The sequence below is a fragment of the Lactuca virosa genome, chromosome 4, assembly GCF_052849685.1.
Source record: "Lactuca virosa cultivar CGN04683 chromosome 4, Lactuca_virosa_CGN04683_v6, whole genome shotgun sequence".
Lineage (NCBI taxonomy): Eukaryota > Viridiplantae > Streptophyta > Magnoliopsida > Asterales > Asteraceae > Lactuca > Lactuca virosa.
In genome coordinates this window covers 416,466,119-416,483,344 of record NC_136429.1, presented here as the reverse complement: position 1 = coordinate 416,483,344, position 17,226 = coordinate 416,466,119, and the positions used below count along the sequence as shown (strand labels likewise).

Genomic DNA, 17,226 nt, shown 5'->3' with positions numbered 1-17,226 from the left:
AGCGCATCACACACACACACACACACACTCATATGGATTCCGCGTGGATATCTCTGGGATTGTACTCTGATTTTTATTACTTTTGATGACATGGTTTTCAGACACATTGTTATGGTTTTTTATAAATTGATATGACATTGGCAATGTTTGGTAAACTATATTATGAATCTCGTAATTAAAAATGAAATTTTTGGCCTTGAAAATTGGGATGTTACAATTATCTTTTAATTAGACAAGAATGATCATTACCTTATCAAAAAACAGATTTCATGGTTCAAAAAAATAGTTTGGGGTAATGATCCTAATCCAATTTCTGGCCAAAACTCGAAATTCTACACACTAGAGCACCAACTCAACGAGTACATGAACTGGACTCGTCGAGTTGGTCTAATTCTGAGTGGACTCGTCGAGTCGCCTAGTGGACTCGGCGAGTTCACCAGTCAAAATGAAGAAATTTGATTTTTTTCAACTTTGAAAACCAATAAAAATCAAGTATAATAGGAAACAATCTTAGGCTCTGATACCACTGATGGGTTTTAAGCACTCTAACAACCTTAAGGTGCACATACAATCCTAAATGCTTTGGATATATGTTTTCTCTAATTATACATGCAATTTGATTTTCCAAAGCATTATCCTAACTATCATACAAAACATGGGTACTTGTATAACAAAAGCTAGTTAGATAACATACCTTTTCTTGTAGCTTGTTAGCTTGGACCTTTAAGAGCCTAGCACCCCAAATGTGATGCCTCGAATGCTTCACAAAACACCACCAATAATGGAGGACTTTGAGAGAGAATAACTTGCACACAAAAATCGGCTATGGCTCTTCCAAAGATCACTAGTGCCGATTTTAGGAGCTAAGGGACTTCTTATATAGCGTGTCAAGGTCTAGGGTTACATCCATGTAAACCCTAATGGACATTACCTTTCATATTACTTAGGATCCATTGGTTAAACCTCCATGGACTATCAATGGACTACCATATTGGTTTAGCCTATCCTAAATAACCATAGGCCCATACTATAAGAATCATTGATTTACCAAATCAATCCCCTTACATTTAATTAGTCTCTTTTGATCACTAAATTAATTCCAAATTAATTCTTGATCAATACTAATTAAATAATACGATTTCATATTAATATATTAGAAGTTATATTATATTAATAAGTCATAAATAACCTCTTCTCAAAAGTCCATCCTTACAAATTGTTCCGGTGAAATGCAACCCAAATGGACCATGCTACTTTCGGGTCAAGTACATACCAAATATAGTTATGGACTTAGACACCTTATCCAACAAATCGTATGACTATATAGTCAATATAATTCGTTCCTTTTTCCTGAATAAGGAAAAGCGATATCTTTAGGCCCCTTAGTGATTTGAGTTGATCTATGAAAACCAGGGGCTTGGTCCGGAATAAATTGACGTGTTTGATTTTGAAGTCTAAATTGTTCACAAACCGGGAAATCATAAAACAAAATAAATAAACATGAGGTGGATCATTTAATCCATGACTCAACTCATATGATATCTTATAGAACGAAGGAATAGTTGATCACTTATCGTAGGGCCAATGTTTGATTTGAATCAGAGTTTGGCAGTGGCTTTGGAGAGCACTATTTGCGGTTTAATTCAAGGTTTATACTTGCAATTGTTGTTACAGACTTATCCAAGTGGGAGACTATTGGATTAAGGTGTCTAAGCCAATAACTAAATTGGTATATTCGTGTAATTAGATGCAAAGTCTGTTTTGGGTTACCCTCATCACCAGAAATAGCTAGAAATGATTTTAGAAGAGAAAAGTATAACTTATTAAATTATTATACGATTAATAAATTAATTGGAAATTGTGGGAAAATGATTTGTTAATATATTATGTGATTAATATAGTAATTGAAAATAAACAGTTGATCCGTTGATTTATTATGTGATTAATAAATTAGTACGAGATCGATTGTTAAATAATTGATTTGTTAATTTATATAATTAATTAATTAATATGAAATCAATTAGAATTAATTAATTATTAATCAGAATTAATCTGAAATTAATTTTGGATTAGTTGGAATTAATTAAAGGTGCAAGGGGTGAATTGTAATTGTTCAATAGTTGAATAAAAGAAGCAATTCTAGAACCGTTCATGGTATGGACAGTTTTGGAGTGTTTCCTATGGTTTCTGAAAGCCTCCTGGTTGTATATAAGGAAAATATTTAAATTAATATTAAATCTATTATTTAATTAATTCAAATCTTGATTTGCCTACAAGTTACCTAAACTATAAATAGGACCCCTTGATTTGCAATTTTCGTTCACCACATTACCTAAAGGCATTTGAACGAAATCTCCCTCATATCTCCTTTCCCTTCCTCATTCTAGGGTTTTTGGTTTTGGGTGTGAGCCATTAGAGGCATCCGCCTTTTGGTGTTTGCTTTCTAAGGAATATCAAGAGGATTTGATTTGATTATTTGCTATAATAATAAAAAGGTATGTAACCCTAATCTTTATGTTAATTTCGATTTTCATAACCTCTCTCTAAGGTTTATTGATGTTCATAGTTTATTGCTATCAATAAAGAAAACATAGATCCTTTCTAGGTTACATGTGAACTTAAGGGTTAAGTGTTTTTCCGCCACATGAATTTTTTTTATAACCTAGAAAACCCATCAATGGTATCAGAGCCTTAGTTTTCTAATTGATTGGGTGGTACTTTGGAGGAACTCTCTAAGATTTAGCTTACAGTTTAATTGTTATGGTTTCATGTACTTCAGAGGACAAGGGCAAGGTGAAGGCTTAATCGTGCACATCTTTCGTATTTTATGATATTTGATTTTGGGATACTCTGATTCACGATTATAACTTTTGGAAACTATGTTTTGTAAACATTTATGGTTTTTGGTTTGGTTTTGAAAATGAAAATTTACCTTGATTTTTGGGATGTTACAATATAGACCTGGAACATATGATGACCAAGGGACCTTAAGGAGTTATAAAGCTGCCAACTTTATTCAATCTAACCAATCATAACCACAAATCATTAATGTAACATCCCAAACTTCAGGAGTATATGTTAGGGGCTTATGTGTAAATTAAGGAGTCTACTCGGCGAGTAGGTATGCTTACTCATCGATTCGGAGCGGGTTTTGGCCACGTGTTGGTGCTGGGAAGAGAAAACCCTAATTTTAGGGTTTGCACTCTATTTAAAGGACCTTAAGTCCTTACCTCAGCCCCCTTATCACCCCTTGACATCCAGAAGCAGCCTTAGCCGATCCAAACCCCCCCCCCCTTTTGAGTGTGTGAAGGAAGGAAAGTGTGTTTTGAAGCAATTGCAAGAAGAAGGATTGGAGTTTAAGAAGATCATAGAGGAGCTGGTGGATTCGATTTCTCTGCTTAGTGGAATCTGTTTGAAGGTAACAAGTCGTTACCTTGACCTTGTTACATCTAGATCTATTCATGGATGAGATTTGGGGCCAGTTAGCATGTTTAGAATCCATTTTGAGTTTTGGGTCTAGATCTGAGGTTGCAACTTTAGATCTAGACTTGTTTTGGTCCATGAAATCATAAAGTATCAGCCCTTTAGCTTGTTTGTGAGCATTCTTGTCATGAACCTTCTCCCTAGCTTGTATTGAGCCAAATCACCTTCCATACACGTAAAGTTTGCACCTTTACGTAAGAAGCATGCCCTAGAAGGTTGGATCTACAATTTGGATCAATTGGTTAGCTCATAATCGCTGGATTATGGATTAGGGCGAAGAAACTCGGCGAGTCACATTAGGGTTACGAGTCTTGAGTTGCGATTCAACTTGGCGAGTCTTCTGGGGTTTCCCCGACTTTTGGACACGTTAGAACTCGACGAGTCAGTATAGTGCACTCGGCGAGTCAGGTCAACATGGACTGTTGACCTCGGCTGTTGACTTTGACTTTGACCAAGGGTTAACCGTTTTGACTTTTAAGGATAATTGGTAAGCGGGTATTTTTGGTTGGGTCGTTGATGATTATAGGTGTTGGAGTTTGGGGCAGTGATTCGGGAACGTGATTTCGTGGTTCTGTCCAGCATTGCAAGGTGAGTTGTCCTCACTATATCAACGGGGTCTAAGGCACCAAGGCCGGCCCCTTTCTCGGATTGTATACTTGTATTTGTTTGATGTGCTTATTGATCTGTTAGATCGACGTCCTGTTAAATTATGACGGTATTAGTTAGTGACCTGGTTTAGGTCGGTATCCTGGTTATAGGATGATGCTATGTTAGTGACCGGTTAGGTCTATACCCCGGTTATTGGGATGTTGTTATGATTAGTGATCTGTTAGATCGGTTTGACTCTTAAATGATATGAGCTAGAGTATGATACTTATGTGCACATGTCTGTTTGGTTGGGGGTTGGGTTGAGGCGGTCCTACTTTGTGCTGCAGGCCAACATACCCGGTGAGTGGTCCGGATAGGCTGTAGGCCCTACGAGGAGGTCCAGTCATGCCGAAGGCTCGGGAGCGGTCAAGTCAGGCTGAAGGCTCATTATGCATGCTGTTCTATATTTGTTGATATTGTATGATTATGATTATGGTTATATGAGGTTGGTATTTTGGGGGTAACTCACTAAGCTTTCGGGCTTACAGTTTCAGTTTGTTGTTTCAGGTTCAGCGGATGGCCGCGGGTAGGCGAAGGCGTGACCGTACACTTCCTCGATTGACGATTATGATTTCTGGGAACTCTGATGTATAACCTATTTTGAAAACAAATTCTAATAATTGAATGGTTTCAAATGATTTAAAAAGTTTTAAATTTGCTGGAATTTTATGGGTGTTACAAGTTGGTATCAGAGCCTTGGTTTGAGTGAATTGGAGGAACACTCGTGTGAATCCAGTCTCAAATCAAGGAAAGATTTTCAAAATGATTTTAAATGGTTTTCAAAATAAGTAAACGAGGATGTGAAGTGTACGATCAGCTGGAGCCAGTAAGTAGACCCCAAAATACCATGCAGTTATTTGATATTGTGATATGTTAGAACAGTATGCTAGTACTAGGCTAGGGATCTTCAGGAATTGCATGATAGAATTACATGAGTACATGATGCATGTTAGCCTAGGGTTTTCCTTATATGAGATTGACATCATTACTGTAGTTACTTGTGTATGCATCACAGCTGTATATAATTAAGATCTTATAGCCTGAGAATGTTTGATCTGGCCTTAGGTTCTGTTCTTATTGATTAGGGCTTGGGGTAGGATGGGATATTCGAAAGTATATAGGGTCCAACGTTATATATGGCTAGCATACACTAGTGTTGCAGGGTTTGGTGGAAGTTTCATGGATGGGTGGGTAGTGAGAGGCCGGGAGGCCAGTTATGAGATATTTAGCATTCCTCTAGGAGTGAGGATTTATCGCTTGCTATGTATATGTATATGGTAGGGTGTTGTGGTGATACTTGAGACAAATATGGGTAGGTGTGGAAGGTAGTATGGGTCCGTACTACTGAAAGCACATGACCCATACGCGTATCAAGGAAATCACAACCCCTAGGGTTGGGTTGGGGAGTCGGTTCCCAGTTATGGTATGGATTATTCGAGACGTCTTGAGACCAGATCCAGGTTAGGATAGAGAGCGGGCAGCCATGATATGCCAGCATTTTCAGGGGACCGTGTTAGTGAGATCATCCAGGAGTAGGTGATCAAGATTGTCCGGGGGCAGTTTCCGGAGATGTCGGGTCTATTAAGACCGCCATGGTTGAGTATTTCGACGAGCGCTGTGCAGCCATTGCCGAGACGGTTCCCGTGGCAGCTTAATCAGCTGTAAGGATGGCAGGGAGAGGAGCTGGTTGAGCTTTCCAGTACCGGGACTTGTTATTGGTGCATATTCTGATGAGCAGAGGGCTGCAGTTATCTGGGATCAAGAGGATGATCGGTACTTGTTATATTTTCGTGGGTTGAGCGGGAGAGGCTAGCATGTGGGTATCTAGATTTGAGGCTCGGGGGTTTTTCTCGAGATCGGAATGTGCGACGCAGGGACACCAGAAGGGAGCGATGGTGATGTTCAGCTGGGGATTTTCAGCTGGAAGTGGAATGGGTAGTTGATGGATTGGATTGTCGTTTTGTAGGGCATGGATTGTGCCCTCTCCGTTTTTTGAGCTCGAAGGAGTGAGCAGACTTGTGACCTGGGGGCAGGTTGTCTTCCAACTTGGGGTCAGTTGGTTGTAGAGGCTGGCAATATTATTTCAGCGCCGGTGAGCGCAGGTGGGTCGACGTGGCGTAAGTAAGTGTGGAGTTCGGTTTGCCTTGGATCTCTTGCATCGGACGGTAAGGATTGATTGTTCGATCTATTGCACTTTTGGAATTGTAGATTATGTCTTGGGAGTAGTTGTAGCCCGGTTTAGGGCAGAGGTTGTTCCAGCTGCTGCAGTTCAGCTGTGGGTGTTTGAACTGGTAAGTGAGTCAGGGTGCGAACCCTGAAGAGACTGACTCTAGAGCCTGTAAGCGGGAAGTTTATTGGAACACCTTTGGAAAAAGGGGTATTACGCGGGAAGTCTGCGGACAGGGTTTCACAGGATGGTTATTCAGCATTTTCAGGACTCAGTGGTCTTAGCAACCGTTCATGATTGACGGACAAAAACGCCAAGGGAAGTGGTTCGTTGCCGAGGTATTAGTTGGAGTATTTACCTTGTGGTCTTAAGGACATGAGTGTGAGGTCGTTCAAGCAGTAGTGGCTGACGGTTTCTCTGGGGTTCAGCAAGTTTTCATCTGGTTCTTGGAAGTGTGGGATCAATCGGGATGGGCTAGTAATGTTGATTGTCATCGGATCAGTCGTTGGGAAGTGAGAAGGATTGAGAATTCTCCAGTTTTCATGTATTACGAAGGCTTAGTCGAATCTAAGTGGGGGAGTGTTACCCCGAGATGCGGAAGTGGGGGAGGTTTTGAAATAGGGATAAGTTTCACAGCCCGACAGGGAGAATGGAGGCCCTAGTGGCTGCTTGGTTTAAGGGTTGTATTGATTGGGGGTTCGGTAAAACTCCCCATCATAAGAAACACGTCTTCTAGATGCTTGATAGCAGGAGTTGGGGAACCAGGTGGGAGTTCTAGTCAAGAATTGAGTTCAGTTCGAGTATTCGGTCAAGGGCGTGCTCGACTCTGAGGGTTTTTAGATTGATAGATTGAGGGTTTTGTTAGTTGCCAGGGCTCAAAAGTGTATTCAGCACGGGAGTGCGGGTTATTTAGCGTGTGTGGTAGACACACGGGTCAGGGAACAAACCACGGATTTCTGAGGGGGTGGACGATCGGCATGAGGCCTAGGGTTAGGCTGGGGATATAGTCCACAGAGTAGATCCGAAGTTCGAACCCCCAAGTGGGTGAGAATAGGATGCATGAGAGAGAGCATCAGGAGGGGGTCCAGGAAGATGCTCAACGGTTTAAAGCGGTCCAGACAGACTGAAGGCCCGGTAGGGCAGTCCAGTCATGCTGAAGACTCTATATATGTTCGTAGATCTACGTTCGGGTATTGAGTAGGCTGCTATGCTATATCAATCAGAAGGTCTGTCCCAAAATATTGAACATGTTGCTGGAGTAGGCTGAAGACTCCGGTGTATTTTTGGTTGATCGGAAGTTGTTATTAGTGGTCGGGCGGAGCTCAAAAGGTCTTGGTGATCTCATCAGTTCGGAGTGTCTCCGAGGTTTCATCTTCTGGGATCGGGTAATACTCCAGTGGGGACTGAGAGTGGATCCGTATGGGTATTCTACAGTTTTGGGAAGGTTTGGGATTAGAATATCCTGTCATTCAGGTTCTGGGAACCGGGTTAGATCTTTCTCATGATCGTCTATGGCACTTGGATAAGGTTGAGGCGGTCCTGCTCTATGCAGTAGGCCAAGATACCCGGTGCAGGCCGACTGTAAGTCGTAGGCACGGAGGCTTAAAGGGAGCGGTAGGGTTGAGGCGATAGGCCAACAAACCCTGAGAATTTCAGCTCGATAGTTGAATTGATTAGACATGATTGGTATTCCAACCAGAAGAGGTGATATGGGTTAGATATGAGTGTCGTACCGGTTGACCGGTAGTGGTAGGTATGTTGATGATTATTTGAGTTATTGTGATGTGTCTTGGGTTGGTTTCATCTGTGATAGAGCCATAACGTGTCTGAAGTAAGGAAAAGATGGGTCACCAAAGACCAGGTAAGATGTGAGGCTGACGTGGGTCATGTAACGTTCATTATGTTGGCAGGAGTTGGTGGCAGGGTGTGAGACTGTTGTTTGTGCGTGTGTTTTGGTTCAGTAATCGGTGAGGTGTCCGATGTTCGGGTTGTGGGCAGACAAGTTGGGACAAAAGAGGTTTCAACTTCGCTTGAGAAACGTCATATGGTAGCAGGAAGAGTTGAAGTGAGTTTATGACTTGGGATTCATGTGTGGTAGTAGTTTTTGTATCGTTATGATGTTCTTTGATGAGATGAGCGTCGATTAGGCCCTTCGAGTGGCAGAGGAAAGTGGATATCTGCAGGGTCGAAGTGTTGGGCAATTGAAGTGACGACAGTAGTGTCGATCGGTCATCGGGAGCATTCAAGTTGATAATGAACTAGATGAAAGATGAAGAGCAACAACAAACCAAGAGATCAAAAACAAACCTAATGCTCACTAGTAAGTTATTTTAGTTTCTATGCATTGTTCATTAAATGTTCAAGTTGATAATAAACTAGATGAAAGATGAACTATATGAAAGAATCCCATCATAATTGCTTGGATTGTGGCCCTACTAGTTGATCACTTGCATAATTTAACTTGAGAAATTCGGTACTTAGTGAACACTAATTTAACTTGAGAAACTTCCTTGCAATGTATAACTTGGTATCAAGAAAATAATGGAAGTAAGATATGCACAATGGAAGGAATTGAATGTTTAGGGTGATGTTTTTCTTCTGTTATATTAGCATATATGATTTGGGTTTGTGCAAGAAAGAAAACTGGAAGTAGGACAAGGTTGCCATAATTTAATGTTAGGGTAGTTTCAAGAAAAAAAAGTGAAGGAGGATGAAGATGGTGTGAGACGGAGTTTACCTAAATTACTCCAAATACAAGCTGGATGGTTGTGGTAGTGAGAAACGATGGTTATTGGTTTGGAAAGCAGGAAAATGACTAGAATTCCCCTCGTATGAGAGGTATGAGGGTGGTCGACACATCCAATGAAAATGTAAGAGAGATAAGGACGAAATGAGTAATAAAACAGATAGGGACGAAATGAGTAATAAAAACATGCAGTAAGGACCAATGTTGACAAAATAAAAAATAGGACTAAAACTATAGAATCGTGCCCACCACAAACTATAGATTCGTGCCCACAAGACCATTTCTGTAATTTAGAGGGTGTTTGGCAAAGCTTATTTGAAAAGACTTATGATTTTTTGACTTATAACTTATTTGGTGAAATAAAGAGTTTTTAATAAGTAGGAATAAATTATTTATGACTTTTTGACTTATTAGAGGTTACCAACAACTATAAATTGTTTTTTACCCAAATATTTTTTTTTACTTATCCAGGTAAACCGATAAAAAAAAAAAAAAAAAAAAAAAACTCCTTTAGCTTTGCCAAACACCCCTTTAGTCTAAAAACTTTGTTCCTTGATAATCTCTCACTTTCATCATACACTCAGTCACTCAGACACCCATCCTCTCTCTGACTTTCGTCCAGACGCCACAGGTCATCTCTTCTCTCTCGTCTCTACTCTATCAATCTACATCAACGATTTACGATTCTCTTCTCTCTTTTTTGGTCAACCGGCTGTAGAAGTTTTCGCTCGAGTGGGATCTTGGCCCAGTGAATATCTCCTATTCTCCTCTCTTCTTATCCAACTCCTCAACTACCAGTTACAGCCCCTGCTACCGGTACAATAGCTTAATCTTTATCTCAATTTCTTTAATTTGCTTGATTTCCTTCTGAGTGTAGAGGAATATTCAAACATTAAAAAGTTCTAATCTTGCACAAAAAAAGCCATTGTTTTTTATGTATAAAATTGACCAGTTCAAGAAAATCTTATGAGTAAGAGCCCTAATCTATATGTTTACATTTTTTCATTGAAGCGGCATAATTTGCAGCAATAAAGCATGCCTAGATGATTTTGAAAATTCGTCAGTCTCCGTACTTTTCAAATTCAAAACTAATATTTCAGTTTTTTTTAATATTCTGGATCAAATATTTTCAGTCGTGGAACTTACTTGTAGATCAATCTATATATCAGCTCTGTTATCAATTTACCGATTTTGTAATTGAAAAGAATCGGGTTTGATTTTCAAATATAAAAGGTTCTCAAAGCCGACTATCCTGTTCTAGATGTCGAACTTTCTTCTTTATCCGATCAGAGCAACTTTGGTCTGATGTGCTGACTGAATGTAGTCCGTTAGAAGAAATTTGAAGGCTTTAAAATTGCTTAAATGAAGAATTTTGCTTCCATCATGTTGTCATCAAGCTATAAAAACAAATTGTTCATTCTTGTGCTACTTTAACTAGTTGTTGATCTTTTTGACCTGCAAACCGTAGGCAAACAACAGGAGTTGTTCTTTTGTAGAGGATATTAGTATTGAGATTGAGAATGTTTTATCTGTTAAATAATTTGATAGAAATTTAATTAAATTATGGATATTTAGACAATTTGGGTTAACAACTCTGTTTTCGGTCTTAGAACTTATTTGAAATTATGGATTTTATAAACAAGTTGTGTTGAAAACTTTGATAATTGGAAAATTTGAATAAGGGCAATCTTGTAATTTTTCACATCTTGTTTTGTTCTGTTTGAGCCTTATCAAACTCATTTACACAACCTATCGAGAATCGCTATATAGAAAATTTTGCCTGTATCTGTCCAGCCTTTTGTCGTGTAACAATCGCTACCCTGTATCATGTTCACCTTATTGGTGCTAGACCCATTCCCTTGAGGCAATTCATTTCATTCAAGTTTGTTTGCAATCATTCCCCCGCATAAAATTTCACCAATTAGAATTTGAATTATTAAATGATCCTTCAGGTACACCTTCAATGGCGTATTCCTCAATTTCATCAATTCACAAGAGCTTTAAGTATGATGTGTTTTTGAGTTTTAGAGGCGAAGACACTCGTACAAACTTCGTGGATCATCTGTATCATGCTCTTCAGCAGAAAAGCATTCACACTTACAAGGACGACAAAACAATCAAAAAAGGAAAAAAGATCAGTGATGAGCTCATTGGATCAATTGAAGATTCAAAATTCTACATCACTGTTTTCTCCAAGAACTATGCCGCTTCATCTTGGTGCTTGGATGAACTTGTGAAGATAATGGAATGTCACAGAACAACCGAGCATACTGCCTACCCTGTTTTCTATGACGTGGAACCCTCCGAAGTCAGAAAACAAAACGGGGCAGTTGGAGAAGCATTTGCCAAGTATGAAATGGAAGAGGCTGCTGGGAAATGGAGACAGGCTCTGAAAGAAGCAACAGATCTGGCTGGATGGGAGTTGAAGAAGACTTCTGATGGGTAATTCTTTCATCATATGTCTGCAGTATTCTTGTATTTTGAATTTTTCTGATCTAGGGGATAGCCTGGAGTCCTGGATGTAAAAGACTCGTACATGGCATCTTTGATTGTCATATTTTAACTCAAGATCTGAGTCTTAACGAAAGCTTAACCTAATTGGGATATGATTATATAAGTGTGATTAACTAATCATGTGGGATTTTGAGTAACTAACTGAATCTTCTTTAATGAACAGGCATGAAGCTAAATTCATCCAAAAGATTGTTGAAGAGCTTTCACTAGAGCTACGTTCCATTAGTTTCAACATTGATGAAAAGTTGGTAGGAATGGAGTCTCGGGTCAAAGAAGTTGTATCATCTTTAGGAATCGGTTTTGATGATGTTCTTATGATTGGGATAAAGGGAATGGGAGGTGGTGGGAAGACAACTTTAGCCAGAGCTGTTTTTGATCAAATTTCCTCTCAGTTTGAAGGTAAAAGCTTCGTGGAGAATGTCAGGGAAGTTTCAAATGCTTCTTTGTCCGGTTTGAAGTCTTTGCAAAAACAAGTCCTTCGGGATGTCTTAAATGATAAAGACATCAAAGTAAGTAGTGTTTATGACGGGAAACACATGATGAAGAGGGTGATGCCTGATAGGAAGGTTCTTGTTGTTCTGGATGATGTGGATCATATAGACCAGCTTGAGGCGTTAGCCGGTGAGCCTAATTGGTTTAAGCCTGGAAGTAGAATAATCATTACAACAAGAGATGAGCAAGTGCTCGTAGCACACCGGGTTAAGTTCATTCATGATGTCAGTTTGTTATCAGACAAGGAAGCAATTTGCCTCTTCAGTAGGTATGCATTTGGGAGAGATAATCCAATTGAAGGGTACAAAGAGCTATCCATACAAGTTGTACACTATGCTGCTGGTCTTCCGTTAACTCTTACAGTTTTGGGTTCGTTTCTTTGTGGTAAAAACGAGCTTCAATGGACTGATGCTCTAGAAAGATTAAAGACGATTCCGTTAATGGAAACTCTGAAAAAGTTGGAATTAAGCTATATCAGTCTAGAGGAGGATTACAAGGAAATATTCCTAGATATTGCATGCATGCTAAAAGGTTTGCATAAAGACGTAGTAATCAGAGCGCTTGAAAGTTGTGGATTTCATGCTAGAAATGGTTTAAGAGTTCTTGAGCAAAAATCTCTCGTAACTTTTTCTAAATTCGAGTTTGTGGAAATGCATGACCATATTATAGAAATGGGTAGGAATATTGTTCGTCGCTCACACCCGGATAAGCCTCACAAGCACAGCCGATTGTGGGTTTGCAATGAAATTGAAGAGATATTGGCCAATAATTTGGTAAATATAAATTTTGTTTGTAAGTTGGAGAAAACTAACACATTTTCACTTGTTACTGACATAAGTTTCATGGTGACTTGTTTTGCATTACAGGGTACTAAAGCAACAAGATGTATACACACCAATTATGTACTTAAGTTGCATAATGTTAGAGAAGGTTTTAGAAAGATGAAGGGACTTATATTTCTTTCGGTGTTAATCGAAGATCGTTTCCATAATTCGAAATCTGAAAAAGTCAGCCTAGACTTTCCAGATGCTTTACGATATGTTAGTGTGAAGTGTTACCCTTTTAGGTCTTTACCCAAAACTTTTCAAGCAAATAATCTTGTTGCACTTGTGATGGCATACAGTTGTATCATACAACTTTGGGAAGGAGGAGAAAGAAAGGTAAATATCATTGATTGATTGTTTTGCACGACTCATTATAGTGTTTTACATGCATTGTTTTGTTATTACACCAATATTCATCTTGTCTTTTTTGCTTCTGTTAGGTTCTTAACAAGATGAGATTCCTTGACCTGAACCATTCAAGGTTGCATACCCTTGACCTTGGGTTTGCTCCAAATCTGGAGACGTTGAATCTTGAAGGATGTAATAATTTGGTAGAACTTCACATGCCCATTAGATGTTTAAAGCTCATATACGTGGACATCTCACATTCAAGGTTGAGGACTCTTGACCTTAGGCTGCTCCAAATCTCGAGACGTTAATTCTTTATGTATGTCGTGATTTGGTAGAACTTCAAATGCCCAGTAGATGTCTATATCTTAAATCCCTACAACTCACTAATTCAAAGTTGAGGACCCTTGAACTTGGGCTGACACCAAATCTCGAGGATTTAGATCTTAGAAGTTTTAATTATTTGGAACAATTTCACATGGCTGATGAATGCCAAAAGCTCAAAAACCTCAACATTAGTCATTCAAAATTAAAGACCGTTGACATTGGGCTGACTCCGAATCTCGAGAATTTAGATTTTGGAAATTGTAATTATTTGGAAGAACTTCACATGGCTGATGAATGCCAAAAGCTCAAAAATCTCAAACTTAGTCATTCAAAGTTGAGGACCCTTGACATTGGGCGGACTCCGAATTGTGAGAATTTAGATCTTGGCAATTGTAATTATTTGGAAGAACTTCACATGGCTAATGAATGCCAAATGCTCAAAAACCTCAAAATTAGTCATTCAAAGTTGAGAACCCTTGACATCGGGCTAACTCCAAATCTCGAGAATTTAGATCTTGAAAATTGTAATTATTTGGAAGAAATTCACGTGGTCGGTGAATGTCAAAAGCTCATAAACCTCAACATTAGTCATTCAAAATTGAGGACCCTTAACCTGGGGCCGACTCCAAATCTCGAGACGTTAAATCTTAAAGAATGTTGTAATTTAGTAGAATTTCACACTCCCATCGGATGTCTAAAAAAGCTTGCCCACCTAGACGGAAGTGGTTATTTGGGGTTTAGATCTTTTTTGTTTAATATAAAGGATTATACTTTATGTGGTGTGGATGAATCACATGAGGTTGGTCCTTTAGCTGAATTACATCTGATTGTGGAGTCCCGAGAAAGCTGCCCACTTCACCCTAACAATAGTCTGCCCAAGTTTCAGTTTAGTTGCTTTTATGATGAAGATAGACCTTTGTTGACTAGAAATCTCGAGAAGCTTATTTCTCTAAGTAAGTGTGCTTGCATAAATCTTGAGACGTTTTCTGGAAGCATTTGTGGGCTACGGCGTTTAAGAAAGCTTAAACTCGAAGGCAATATTCAAGATGTGCTTAAGGACCTTGCCCAGTTGGAATGTCTTGAGGAGTTATTTTTGTTGTCGACAACGATTAAGCATCTTCCGGATAGCATTTGGAAGTTGAAACATCTGAAATCTCTCGAACTTAATCTTTGTGTGTTGCTTGAGAACTTACCCGAGGATCTTGGCCAATTAGAATGTTTAGAGAGTTTTGATTTGTCATATACAAAGATCAAGCATCTTCCGGATAGCATTTGTATGCTGAAACATTTGAAATCTCTCAAACTTAATCATTCTTTGTTGCTTGAGAAGTTACCGGAGGATCTTGGCCGAATAGAATGTTTAGAGAAGCTTGATTTGTCATATACAAAGATTAAGCATCTTCCAAATAGCATTTGTATGTTGAAACATCTGAAATCTCTCAAACTTATATCCTGTTATGTTCTTGAGAAGTTACCCAAGGATCTTGGCCGGTTAGAATGTTTAGAGGACCTAACTTTGTATTCTTCAATGATTAAACATCTTCCAGATAGCATTTGTATGTTGAAACATCTGAAGTCTCTCGAACTTTATCATTGTTCATTGCTTGAGAAGTTACCTGAGGATCTCGGCCAATTAGAGTGTTTAGAGAAGCTATACCTACAGAAGTGTGAAATGTTACAAGATATCCCGAATAGCATCTGTGAGATGAAATGTCTAAAACATATCCATCTCCGCTATTGTATTCGGGTTGAGAAATTGCCCGAGGGACTTGGAAGTTTAGAATGTTTAGAAGAGCTAGATATAGAAGGTACAAGCATAAGTCATCTTCCGCAGAGCATTCTTTTGTTGAAAGATCTATATATTATTGGGTCGAGAGGGCTTGTTCAGTCATGTGGTTTTACATTCGAGACACAACCCCCAGAATGTGAAACTTCCTGCTGCATAGTAATGGAATGATTTTGAGAAGCTCGGAAGCAGAAAAAAGAATTTCACAAAGAACTATCGTAACAGGTACTTACGCTGTTTCCTGTTGATCATCTTACTTTGAATTGAACTATTGAAGTTTGAAGTTGATATGAAATAGTTAATTTTGAAGCCAAAAATCAAACACTTATATTTGAAAATATACAACTATTCTTCATACAATTTAACGTGCTGTATGAACAAATGTTGTTTCTTTCATCTTATTGTCAATATATATTACAGGATAGAGTATTCCCTCAATATGTTAGAATGAATTTCTGCACTAAATCATGTTGCCTCTTGAGGCAAAATCCTTGGCCTTTGTTGATGTTAAAGTTCGAATTATTGGGTGTATAAGTTTAGCATCAAGAACTTTACAAGTATAGGAGTCTCGCATCAAGTGCTTGTACTATTCCCAATCTTGGCAACTTCATTTGAGCTTAATTTGGTCTCTAGATAGGCAATCTACTTATTATCTCACCCCATTTTTATTTTGTCTTCAGGGTTATCGTAGAGTATATATCTAAGCAACCTATGCTCACACTTGCATGGGAGATGGGACTATGAGTTATATATTATAATGTTTATAATAATCGTGGTACCAAACTGTAAACAAAAAAAGAAGATAATCCCGATGCCATTGTTCCTGGACTTATGACTGCTGGAGAAGCAGCATGTGCTTCTGTTCATGGTGCTAATCGTCTTGGTGCAAATTCTCTTCTTGACATTGTTGTTTTTGGTGGAGCTAGTGCAAACAGAGTTGCAGAAATCCATAAGCCAGGTGTAGTTGTTTTCTAAGTTTTATGCATATAATTAATAGAAAAAATGTATTGTATAGCCTCACATTGCTATGCTATATACAGGTGAAAAACAAGCACCACTGGAAAAGGATGCTGGAGAGAAGACTATTGCATGGTTAGACAAAATCAGGGATTCAAATGGTTCACTTCATACCTCACAGATCCGATTGAACATGCAGCGAATCATGCAAAATAATGCTGCTGTCTTTTGCACACAGGAGACATTAGAAGGCTGACTAATGACTATGTGAGTGTTACAGGTTGCAATGTGATCGACAAAGCATGGGAGAGTTATCATGATGTCAAATTGAATTAAAGATAGATGCTTGATATGGTAAATCTGATTGGACTTTTAAGATATAGTACTTTTGATTATAGTCTCTTTGGAAAGATGTATTTATGTGAAGACATATTTAAGGAACTCTGACTTGCTAGAGACAATAGAGTTGGAGAACCTTTTGATGAATGCATGCATCACCATGCATTCAGCCGAAGCCAGGAAAGAAAGTAGAGGAGCTCATGCTCGTGAAGGTTTTATGGTTTGCTCACATTCATATCTCTTTTTTAATTTCTTTATTTTCTTCACATGCTCTCATAAATATTTGATTTGATGCTTTTGCAGAAAAGAGATGATGAGAAATGGATGAAACACATGCTCGGGTAAATATATATTTTTCTCTCTTAAATGCAAGAAATAACATCTTACTTATTATGGCATCATAAAAATAGGATGTTGTAATACACAAATAAATGATGTTGTGTTGATCTTAAAATATGTGCTAGATACTAGGAGAATGAGAAGGTGCGACTAGATTACAGGCTAGTTCTCATGAATACTCTTGATGATGAGGTGAAGACTTTCCCACCAAAGGCTCGTGTGTATTAATAACATTCTCCTACAAGAACCGAATCTG

The 17,226-nt window shown here is 38.7% G+C and overlaps 1 pseudogene across 1 annotated transcript; it reads left to right on the top strand.

Annotated features, from left to right (window-relative positions):
* The first annotated feature begins 9,727 nt into the window (after positions 1-9,727).
* LOC145108939 (uncharacterized) lies at positions 9,728-16,851 on the top strand (annotated as a pseudogene). The gene is made up of 7 exons (XR_013708661.1): positions 9,728-9,860; positions 10,997-11,486; positions 11,722-12,823; positions 12,917-13,210; positions 13,315-15,560; positions 16,016-16,646; positions 16,731-16,851. The product of XR_013708661.1 is annotated as an uncharacterized LOC145108939 (transcript).
* Positions 16,852-17,226: the final 375 nt, after the last annotated feature.